The sequence below is a fragment of the Helianthus annuus genome, chromosome 7 (assembly GCF_002127325.2).
Source record: "Helianthus annuus cultivar XRQ/B chromosome 7, HanXRQr2.0-SUNRISE, whole genome shotgun sequence".
Lineage (NCBI taxonomy): Eukaryota > Viridiplantae > Streptophyta > Magnoliopsida > Asterales > Asteraceae > Helianthus > Helianthus annuus.
The window spans coordinates 119,434,301-119,447,130 of NC_035439.2; positions in this window are offsets into that span (position 1 = coordinate 119,434,301).

Consider the following 12,830-nt stretch of genomic DNA (forward strand, 5'->3'; position numbering starts at 1 on the left):
GTGATTTGCTATGTGTTGTATTTTTAACCCATCGCCTTTTTTTATTTTAAGCTTCATTAGTACTTTTTTCTTAGAGTTAAATGCCATTTTAGTCCCTGTGGTTTGGGTCATTTTGCCAGTTTAGTCCAAATGTTTCATTTTTCACCTGTGGGTCCAAAAAGGTTTCACCGTTGCCATTTTAGTCCACTGGGTTAACTTCATCCATTTATTTTGTTAACGAGAAGGCCAATTCGGTCATTTTATTTGTAATTCTGTTAACTAGAAGAGTAATTTAGCCATATAAAATGACCGAATTGGCCTTCTCATTAACATAAAAAATGGATGAAGTTAACCCAGTGGACGAAAATGGCAACAGTGAAACCTTTTTGGACCCACAGGTGAAAAATGAAACCTTTGGACTAAACTGGCAAAATGACCCAAACTACAGGGACTAAAATGGCATTTAACTCTTTTTCTTAAATACAAAGTTATGTGAATACAAGATATGAATCGCTGATTCTTCATACTCTCCGCAGATTTTACATATGACATCCTGAAGATCCATTCCTCTGTTTCTTAATGCCACGGCCGACGGAATCTTTTCCTCAATTGCTCACCAAACAAACGTGGAACTCTTTCTTGTTACCCAACTATTCCAGCAGAATGAATTCGGAACTGCATTTATATCCAGGTTACAACCCAACGTGTGCCTCACCAGTTTTACACTAAATTCCTCATTCTCATTATATCTCCACACCCAAATATCTTCCTTATCCACTATATTTATATGCTGCAATCGATCCTTCAGAATATCCATTTCTTGTTTCTCCATATCACTATAAGGAGCCCTACTCCAAGCCCAATCCCATAATATTCCCCCATTCACAATTTTATAGACTTCCTGCACTTTTACTTTTTTCTTAGATGACAACTGGTATAGACTTGGGAATTGTTCCCTCAAAGATTCATTACCCAACCATATATCCACCCAAAACAAAGTTTTGTCCCCCAATCCCACTCTACTTCTAAAACTTGTATTTATATTTATATTATTCTTCATGAATTCTTTATCTATTTCCACAATATTTTTCCATATCCCCACCATTGATTTTTTAAATGGAATCGACTCAATTCTTCTTTGGTTCGCGTGTATCGACCCAATTACTCTAGACCACAGATTTTCCGGATCCATCTTATATCTCCACCACCATTTTGCTAAGAGAGCCAAATTCATGTCTCTCAAGTTACCGATACCTAGTCCCCCAAAATCTTTCAAAGCAACCACTTTTTCCCATTTTACCCATCTAATTTTATTGATTGATGTACTCCCCCCCCCCCCCCATAAGAACTTTCTCCGTATCCCTTCCAAAACCTTCAGTACTCCACTTGGACATTTATATAGAGGAAAGTAATAATTTGGTAAACTGCCCATCACTGATTTAACAAGTATAACCCTCCCTACGAAAGACAACGTTTTCGCCTTCCAATTTGTGAGCCTTTTATTAAATAGATCAATTACTTCCTTCCAGTGTGCTATTCTGTTCATATTCGCTCCGACTTTTAGGCCTAGGTATACGAACGGAAGTTTTCCTTCCTTACAATTAAAAAATGTTGCCATATTACTCACTTCCTCCTCACTTGAACCCACCCCATATAAGTGACTCTTCCTTGGGTTAACTTTCAAGCCTGATATTAAATAAAAAATGCGAAGAATCCTTTTGAGATTCTTTACATTGTTTTCCCCACAATCCCCAATGAATATCGCATCATCCGCGTAAAACATATGCGTCAAAGATGGCCCTTCCCTTGGTAATTTTACTCCCTCGAATAAATTATTTTCTTTGGCGTTCGACATCATCACATGTAGGGCCTCCATAGCGATGATAAACAAAAAAGGGGACAGAGGGTCCCCTTGCCTTAAACCTCTCCTATAGTGAAATTCACCCGTGGGTGAACCGTTCACCAAGATTGATCCTCTCCCCGCAAAAAGTATTCCCATAACCCAATTCCTCCATTTTGGAGGAAAACCCATATGTGTTAAAATGGAAATCAAGAATTTCCAGTTTAACGTATCATAAGCTTTTTCTATATCTGCTTTGAAAACAAACAGGCGCTTTCCCGCTTTCTTTGCCCAACCCACCACTTCGTTTATTATCAATGGACCTTCTATTATGTTTCTACCCGTCATAAATGCCGACTGAACATTGGACACTACATTCTTTATGACCCTTTTGATTCTATTAGCTAACACTTTTGAAATAATTTTGTTTATCACGCCAACTAGAGATATGGGTCTAAAGTCTTAAAAAGTAATAGGATCCGTTACCTTTGGTATAAGAGCGATAAATGAAGCACTGCACGAGTGGTGGATTGATCCGTGTGTGTAAAACTGGTTCATGATCTCCATTATTATTCCTTTCACTTCCTCCCAATAAACTTTGATGAATTTGAAGGTGATCCCATCCGGTCCTGGTGACTTATCTTTTCCGCAATCCCAAACTGCTTTCCTTACCTCCTGAATCGAGAACTGGCTCACTAGCCCATCCGCTTCATCCCCGCTTAACGTTTTGAAACCCCCTGCTTCGATTCTCGGCCTCACATAGATCGGTTCTTTGAATTTCGCTTGGAATGCCAACAAAAATTGTGTCTTTATTTCTTTTGGATCCGAAACCCACACCCCATTTATCCATAGACCATTGATCTTGTTTCTAGCTATATGGTTATTTACTATCGAGTGAAAATAGCTGGTATTCTCGTCTCCCAATCCAATCCACCTTGTCCTTGCCTTCTGTTGTAAATCTGACGCCACTTTGCCATGCCACCTTTTAACCTTATCTTTGCAATCCTGCCAAATGACTATTTCCTCGGCCGATAATGATCTACTTTCAGCTAAAGTATCTATTTGTGCCAATTTACTCTGAGCTTCCAACAGTTTAATAAGAAAAAATATAAATTCCCCACTACGCATCTCGGACTCTTAGAAGTAGCAATTGGCTTTAGCAAAAATAATATATTTTTTTATTAATAATCCAAGTCATGTTAATACTATTATAATTGCATATTATTGATGTTGGTTAATGATGTATTCGGTGAGCATAGGTTGGTGACCCCCAAACCGAACCTATAATAGTATAACCGGAAATTTCAGTTGTTAAGAATTTATAAATTGATATAGGCTATGATACAGTTATAGGCTTCTTTTTATTAATTAGATGTGTTAATAAAGGGGTCAGTTAACTACACTCTCTTTTTTTACTCGTCATACCTCTTTTTTAAAAATAAATGTTTAAAAGTGTCAATTCCACCCACTAAAATACCTTAAAAATCAGTTTATTTAAATAAAGGCTACTGTTTATCACTATTTGAAATTCGTATAAAAATTATAATAATAATAATAATAATAATAATTGAGATAGTACATGTTAAAGTTGATTGAATGTTGTTCGTATATAAGTTGAGGTTCATCATCACATTGGTCGTTGTTTGTAAACTGTTGTACATTCAAATTAAGAATTTAACTATAATAATCCGTAATCGACATTTAACTATTTCAAATTGTAAAAAGTTGTACATCAATTTGAAAATTTAATACGAGAGTGAACTTCTCTAATTATATTTTCAAGATGTTTTTTCCATACCAACCCAATTAAAATTTACATAGTTGTAAAATCTGATATTTAATAATAACTAATAAATTTGTGTACATAATTTTGGATAAGTTTTGGTGTTATATAATTTATTATTATTTTTCTTTGAATTATTTAAAAACTTAAAATAGATGCAAGTTTTTTTTTAAATTCAAATGATATTTATTTGAAAACTTCAAGAGGGAATGTTTAGTAAGTCCGAAACACTTTTAGAAGAGAAAATCATAAAGGTTGATTAGAAAAAATATAAATAAAAACAAAGCTATCAAAGATCGAGAAAAAAATTATAAATATTTATTAGAAAAAAAGTTTAAAATGTTTATTAAAAAAACACCATGGCACTTGACGAATCAAAACACACCTAATGATCATGGAAATTCAAAAACATTAGTTTTGATTTAAGAAACTCATTTATACATACTAGGGTCAATATTCTTTTGTAAATTATATAACTTAAAAAACATCTTCAAATTTATTTACAGTTATATTCTTTATAAATTTTGTTCTATGGTCAAGAGTATATGGTGGCTGAACAAATAGTATCACTTTCTAAAAAAACCTTAAAACAATTTATAGCAATAAAAGTTTAATAAGAATGGTGTTATTTAATATAGAAATAAAAGTTTAATAAGAATAGCGTTATCTAAAAAATATCAAAAAAACACATTTAAAAAAGTTATTTAAAAATAGAGTTAAATGTCTGGATAGTCCCTATCGTTTGCCCTTTTTTCATCTTTAGTCCCTAACTTTCTAAAATTACAGCTATAGTCCCAACTTTTTAATTTTCGTTTCCGAATAGTCTCTGTGCCTAACATCAGTTAGTTTTCTCAGTTAAGAGTGTGTGAAATGATTAAAATATCCTTTACTTGAAAGTGATTTATATATGTGCCATTAATAAACATATTTCAAATTCAAAATTCCAAAAATATAAATAACTGAATATTCAATAAAAATGAGTTTCATATAATATAACATTTATGCTTTAAAATAATATTTTAGTAAAACTAACTTTACTGGTCTTAACTTGCTCTATAATTATATTACCACCATAATAAAATCTTCTATATTGGATAATAAACAAATAAAATAAATTTAAGTTATAAGGTTGTTAATTAGAAAGTTAATAGATGATAATTACAAACTAAAGAATGATTGAAATTGATTTAGAAATCGGCCATAAATAAACATATTTCAAATATTCAAAAATATACATAACTGAATATGGTAATTATTTAGACAATGTATTAAATATTCAAAAAAGAATTATTAACATTTACTCAATATAAATCATTAAACATGTAGAACTATCAAAATCCGGTTTATAAAATTTCAAATATTTTTTGGATCTGTCTAAACATAACATAAGAACATTGAAAAAAAATCATTGAAAATCTAAAACATCTCATTAGTTAGAAAATCTATTTATTTACATATAGTTAACATACTATTTAAGAACATACTAAAATGTTAGGTTATACATATTATAAGAATAAGCAAGTTTGATAAAAGTCAATATAAAAAAGAATCATGTAACATACCAAGTAGAACGATTCTAGATTATCGATAAATTTAAATAATCTGAGATTCATCTTCTTAGGATTCATATTTGCAGAAAATTTGTCATCACCATTAAAAAACGCATTATATAATAATAATAATAATAATAATAATAATAATAATAATAATCAATTATTAACAATACTAAATATAAACCATGAAAAATGTAATTGAAGTGTCTGTCAATTGCATTTAGTGTAGAATTTCTAACTGAAACTATTTTCATACTTTAAAAAGGCAATAATTGAAATACAAAAACACTTTAATATAATTGCATATCATTTAGCCAAAATAACCGCACATTTATTGCATTTCAAAACATATATTTAAAAATCTAATAAAACTAAAAAAGCGATACTTAAAAACCTACAACTAAATATAGGATTTTGAACACACACAGAAAAAGATTGTTAAACTGATAGAACATAACAAACTTTAACAACATTGAACAAACCTATTTTTCCAATTGAAGAATAGCCGTAAGATTATCCGATTTAGAGTTTTAACATAAAAAATAAAAACAAAGACATTTGTAACTTGGATTAAGGAAGAACACATAAAATCAAACGCACACATACCTATGATTGTGATTGCAAAAAGAAGAAGATGAAGGATTTGATGGTACTGATTTAAATAACAAAAGAAAACAAACATTAATAACTTCGAATCTATATAATATAGAAACAACACGAATCTATAATTTACCTATAATTGTAGTGCTCGAACCTAAAAAGATAGAAGATGAACGATGATGTTTATATGATGAAAATCTAATCGAAAACATTCAAATATAATATAATGGTTCAACAAACTTACTTCGGTTTCATGAGATTGTTCGAGTAGATCAAGAATAATATGAAGAACTTAGTTAGGTTAGAGAGAGAGAAGCGGAGTTGTGTCGATGAAGAATTGAGATTATGATCACAATAATTGAGATCTTGCAATTTATATTAGATCCGATTACAAAAGGTGTGTATCCAGATTCGATAATCCGACCCGAATAACATTCGGATTAATTTCCTGCCCAACTCACCTTGAGCTTACACCACAACAGGCCAAGTGTCACAAATCATTTTCATTTATTATATTATATAGATATAGATAATTAACTATACATGCAACATGACACCATAATGTGGTCTAAATGAAGCTAGTTATATAACTAGATACAAACCACAAGCATTGAAATCTAATTCAATATATGTGGGGTTTCTATTCTTTTAACATTTTAAATCGGACTGGAGGGGCATGACTGTGTGAAAACTCAATACATTTCTTTTTTATGAAAATTTTGTTTCATTCACCGATCTATTCAAGTGATTTTTCTATGAAAAAATAGGTTTTTTAGCATTGACATGAATGTAAAAATCATTGACATAGTCGTGTGGTAAGACATGCCTATGTAAATCGAATTAACACAATCATGTGCATTGTTTCAACCTCAAAGAAAAACCAATATTTGTTGATGAAAAGTTGTATTGTTTTAAACTCACTCAATTTGCCACAGTTATTCATTAAGCACATTCAAATGTGTCACTCAACAAGTTCAACCCACATACATTAGTCAAAATGGTATTGCTACCTAAGTAGTTATACCATATGCACACATTAGAGAAATCAATCCAAACGTATTATGAAAATTGTTATTCTTAATGATAAATTAGTGAGGATTATAGTCATCAATGACAATTTTACTATTTATTGTTTCCAAAAATAATTTTTGAAGATCGTAGTCTTTCATAATGAATGTGAGGGTTACTTACCTCAAACGAGTGACGATTATAGTATTGAGGGAGGTTCGTTAACCTTCATTGTAAAGATAGTGGATTCCTAAATTCATTCCATGAAATCAAGTTGTCAAGTTTTCAAACACTAGCAAGTTTCTACTTAAAAACTAGCATGTCCTTTATAGTATCAAACAACAAGAATAGCATGTTATTCACACCAAGGCGCATTGAGTCTAAACTCAAATCAAACCTCAAAAAGGTCATCCGTACAAAACTACACGACACATTGAGCACATATGTATCCTTAAAATGAATAATTTGCCCACCTACTCATGAAAAAACTCGACGTACTCACAATGACAAGTTAAGCATCCACGTTATGACTTCTTTCTCAATGGCAGTTGATCACCTAATAGTCAATCCAACTCCCATCAATATGTTTTTTGTCTAGCACAATGAACAAGTTAATGACCTAATGACCCTTTTTATCACCTACATGCTCTAGTTAATTTTTCATAATTAACTATTATCAGCCGTTTAGTCATGTTGAAACACCTAAGAGTGGAGTTTGACTTCATTTGTTCACAATCAACCAAACCTGACACAATTGTATCAAAGTCTACTATATGAGTTTGATCAACTTTAGTATAAACTTTTATGTTTGATAACACTTGTGAGAATCCTAATTAATAAGTTAAAACCATTATTTATCAATTTGATCAAGCAATTCACCACATTTACATTTTTAATATTTTTTAAAAATCATTTTTGGTCAAAATCATCATTTTTGTCACAAGTCACAACTATAAATTCTGTAATTAAACTTTGGGTTTTCATTGATTATAATTTCAATCTGTTTGTAACATAATTTCTCACAAAAATCCACTCTTGGTCAATATTGGTCAAAACCTACAAAGAATCCACATATCTAAATTCTTGATTAAGATATATTATCAAAATCACATCTAATTAATCGCACATATTCTATAGCATCATATCTGATTATTCTAATATGCTTGGTATCTTATACATAATAGATTTCTAGAAACTAAATGTTGAGCTTTTCACACTCATAACATGTCACTTTATTTTATCATTAAATTTACTTTTCTTTTTAACTGGAATTGATTAGTGTATAGATATATGACCTAGTTGTTTATATTAACACACACGCGCGCACACACAAAAAAAAAAAAAAAAAAAAAAAAAAAAAAAAAAAAAAAAAAAAAACCTTGTAAATCAGGTATCAACAAAATGTAAACAAAAATATCGAACAAAATATGTTTGTTTTATTAACAGTTCCAATCTTTCATAAACTACTCACGACAACATTTCTTGGGATGTTAATTTTGTAAATAAACATATAACTTTGAATCTACTTTATTCGTTGATGGCAAAGTTCTTTTTCTATTTTTCTATTTATAGCATATTTACTATTTAGCATGTTTCTTTCATGAAAATTGAAATAAGTAACAAAAAAAAAAAATTATGACCGGCACGTTCTATTGGTCATGATTGTTTCTTGATTATATAACATCATAAGCCTACGTCTTAATTCATTTAAAACCAATAGAAGGAAAAAAATTTCAACAAATTTATATATTAGAACATCCAAAATAGCAGACTCTAAATTTGGTTATGTGTAAACACATATTCACTCTCTCGTGCTTTGTATCTTATACATAATAGATTTCTAGAAACTAAATGTTGAGCTTTTCACACTCATAACATGTCACTTTATTTTATCATTAAATTTACTTTTCTTTTTAACTGGAATTGATTAGTGTATAGATATATGACCTAGTTGTTTATATTAACACACGCGCGCGCGCACAAAAAAAAAAAAAAAAAAAAAAAAAACCTTGTAAATCAGGTATCAACAAAATGTAAACAAAAATATCGAACAAAATATGTTTGTTTTATTAACAGTTCCAATCTTTCATAAACTACTCACGACAACATTTCTTGGGATGTTAATTTTGTAAATAAACATATAACTTTGAATCTACTTTATTCGTTGATGGCAAAGTTCTTTTTCTATTTTTCTATTTATAGCATATTTACTATTTAGCATGTTTCTTTCATGAAAATTGAAATAAGTAACAAAAAAAAAAAAATTATGACTCGCACGTTCTATTGGTCATGATTGTTTCTTGATTATATAACATCATAAGCCTACGTCTTAATTCATTTAAAACCAATAGAAGGAAAAAAATTTCAACAAATTTATATATTAAACCATCCAAAATAGCAGACTCTAAATTTGGTTATGTGTAAACACATATTCACTCTCTCGTGCTTTGCCCCCCCCCCCCCCCTCACAATCCAGCTCTTAGACCACCCGTAGTGGGGCGTTATTTTTAAAAAAAATTGAAAAAAAAAACGCCCAAAAACACCGGACCCGGCCCCCATTACATAGGGCGTTATATGGCGTTTTTTTTTAAAAAAAAGGTAACCAACGTTTTATTAACAACACCCAAAACAACTTGCATGTGACCAATGGGAGTGGTCCAAGGTTTGACTGGCCAATGATAAATAGCTTGCTTTTTTTTTGGTTTTTCCTTTTTAATGATTGGAATGGGCATTATTTGGGCATTATTCCCAATACGCCACTTTTGCAATAACACCCCATGCTGACTGGACTGCCACGTGTCGAATAATGCCCCATGGTGGGGGGCATTATTTTGTTTAACCACTACACATGGTCTAAAAATACCCAAAACAAGCCCTCTGTCTCCTTCCTTCACTCACAAAGGTTGTTCTTAGACGTTTTTGCACATAAACGTCAACCTTGCCTTTTCTACTCCACATGATGTCATCTCTCCTCCATATCATGCCTTACGTCTTCAAAAACGTTGCTAAACCAACTATTGTGAAATGTGGAGGCTCTTAGTGATCGATCGACACAGTTGCACGATTATGTAAACCGATGTGATAGCCCAATGTCTGAGTAGAAATCATAAATTATGTTTATGTATTCACAATTGTTATCACTAGTTATATTATAAAACTTTAGCTGTCCATGTTTACAATATTTTAAGGTTCATTCTATTCCCACGTCCTTAAATTCTTATTCCCACATCCTATATCTTATTTTCACATCATTTTTCACTCTATCTCTCATTATATGTATCTATGTATGTATAGATAGAGAAGAGGGGTGTGTGAATATTAATCCCCTTTTTATACAACATACTTACGTTTTGATGTATGTATATACAATTATGTTACACCCATTGATTAAAAAAACAATTAAAGTATATTTGTTGTTTGTTATTATCGTTATTTTGCATACATTTACTGAGGTTACAGAACAATATTACGTATAGCAAAAAGAAAGAAAAAAAAATTATCTTATATACAATACAAAAAAAGGGTACCATAGCAACTACTACAAGTCTTTTAGCTATATTCAATTATGATTCTCTGAACTTTTTTTAACCAAAATTTCTTTTAATCCTTGTCGTAAGACTAACAACAACATTAAAACGAGAAAATAATGCTATGTTATATTAGAACAAAAGTAAAATAATTAAGATGTTATAATCTGAAGAGTGGGTATTCCGTATTTATTACATCTAGAACATTGCTCGTGAACGTGACGTTGAAAAGCCAAAAATTGAAAGTAGTGACAAAGACATCCTATTATGAACTGTTTTGAAGCCTCTGCCCTATCACATGCTTTTCACCTTTTCTCCTCAAGGTTAAAAAGATGGAAGACATTATTGTAGACATGAAGACATAGACGTGAAATCGATATTACTTATTTATGGTATAAAGATAGATCAAAGTTTAAAGTACGTTATTTGCACTGAGTGGTGTAAGTTTTTTGTGACGTTTTCTTTCTTGTTGTTTGTTTGCTGCCCCTTTGTTTTTTAGGGGTGGTTTTGTGTGAATGAAATTTGTCATTCAAAAAATAAACCTTTTTTAAATATGCGGGGTGAGGTTTTCTGAACGTCCCTAATTTTTTTTATCAAATAATTATTCTAATACCAAAAATTAAATTAAATATATATTTAACCATTTTATGTAACTAAAACCTTAAAAGCGGCTTTAGCAACACAGACGAGACATAACAAATTATGAGTGTTCGTGTCATCGAACAAATAATTGAAACTTGATGAAAATGACGAAGTAGAAAATGGTACAATATTAAAAAGATCCATGTGGGAGTAGAGTGGATTGTGAGAGAGCTGTAATTTTTTTTTTGTAAAAAAATTGAGTTGAATGTATGTGAGTATCACTAGAGTGAGAGGTGTGATTTTTAGTTTAAAATAATTGAGTTGAATATGTTGATAACTAGTTGATGCTTCGTTCGCGTTGCAGTATGATGGCCGAATAATGAGCGAGTGTTAGGCAGCTCATTGACACGGAAAACAATTAAATCGAGTCAACCAACTAAAACAAAACACTTTTAACCGAGGGAAAGTTGTATTTTTTGACTGGGGTAAAATCGTAATTTGCTAAAAGCTAAAGTAATGGCAGTACTGTAAATTTGAACCAGGGGCAAAGTTGTAAATTTTCACATGGGCAAATTCGTAATTTTGAACTTGGGGTAACATCGTAATATAAATTTGAACTAAGGGCACAATCGTAATTTTAAGCTGTAGGCAAAAGCACAATTTTATTTTGAACCGAGGGCAAAATCGTAATTTTGAGTTGGGGACAAAAACATAATTTTATTTTGAACTGGGAAAAAAGCGTAATTTTGAATTGAGGACGAAATCACAATTTTTTAAACGGAGAAAAATCATACTTTTGAACAGAGGGCAAAATCGTAATTTTTAGCTGGGGCAAAAACGTAATTTTAGAATCGATATAAAATAATAAACTGGTTGGTCCAATGGGGGAGTGTCAGGCAAAGTCGTAATTTTGAATTGAGAGCAAGATCGTAATTTTGAGATGGAGACAAAAAGCGTAATTTTATTTTGAGTTGGAGGAAAAAACGTAATTTTAAAATCAATATAAAATAATAAACGTGTTGGTCCAATGAAGGAGTGCCAGGTAGCTGCCTGACACTATTCCCCTATTTGATAAATGTATATGTTGGATAACGTGTTTATGTTGTTCAAATAACTATATATATTTTTTTAATCTAGGCATTGCCAAAAGTCCATAACCTTTTAACTGAAGGTTGTAATATAATTTTCTTTCCATACGCTAGTTTACATGATTACTTATTTATAATTAAACAACTTTTTAAGTAACATCTCTTGAAACCTTTATAAAGTTGTTTTATTTTCTACATATATAGGATGATTTTTTTATACACAAATTCCGTTAATTAGTTTACAAGTAATTCTATTTTTCTCAGTCATATAATTAATATTTTAATTTGATATTTAACATATGGAATTTGAATGTTTGGTATGTATAGTTTTTCCTTTTTTAGTATTTTTCAAATATGACAGAAATAATTCTTTAGATATCTAGATAATTGAAATGACGTATACAATTTAAGATATAAAAATAAAAATAAAATAATCAATTAACAAATCAAGATTTTTTATATTTAAAAAAAACTTAATTATATTATATAACCAATAGGGGTGCAAACGAGCCGAGCTACTCGCGAGCTACTCGAGCTCGGCTCGAAAAAAAAGCTCGAACGAGCCGAGCTTAAACGAGATCGAGCTCGAGCCCGAGCCTAAAAAACAAGCTCGTTTAGTAAACGAGCCCGAGCCCGAGCTTCGCTTATCGAGCTCGAGCCGGCTCGTGAGCCTAAACGAGCTTTCTGTTTATATATTTTTTTATTAATATATTAAACATATATTTATATAATAATAATTACAATTTATATAAATATAAAAAATAACTTAATTATAGGTATAATAATAATTATAATTAATGAAAATTAATTAATAAATACTAAACGAGTCGAGCCCGAGCCGAGCTCGAGCTTGAAAAATTGCCTTCGAGC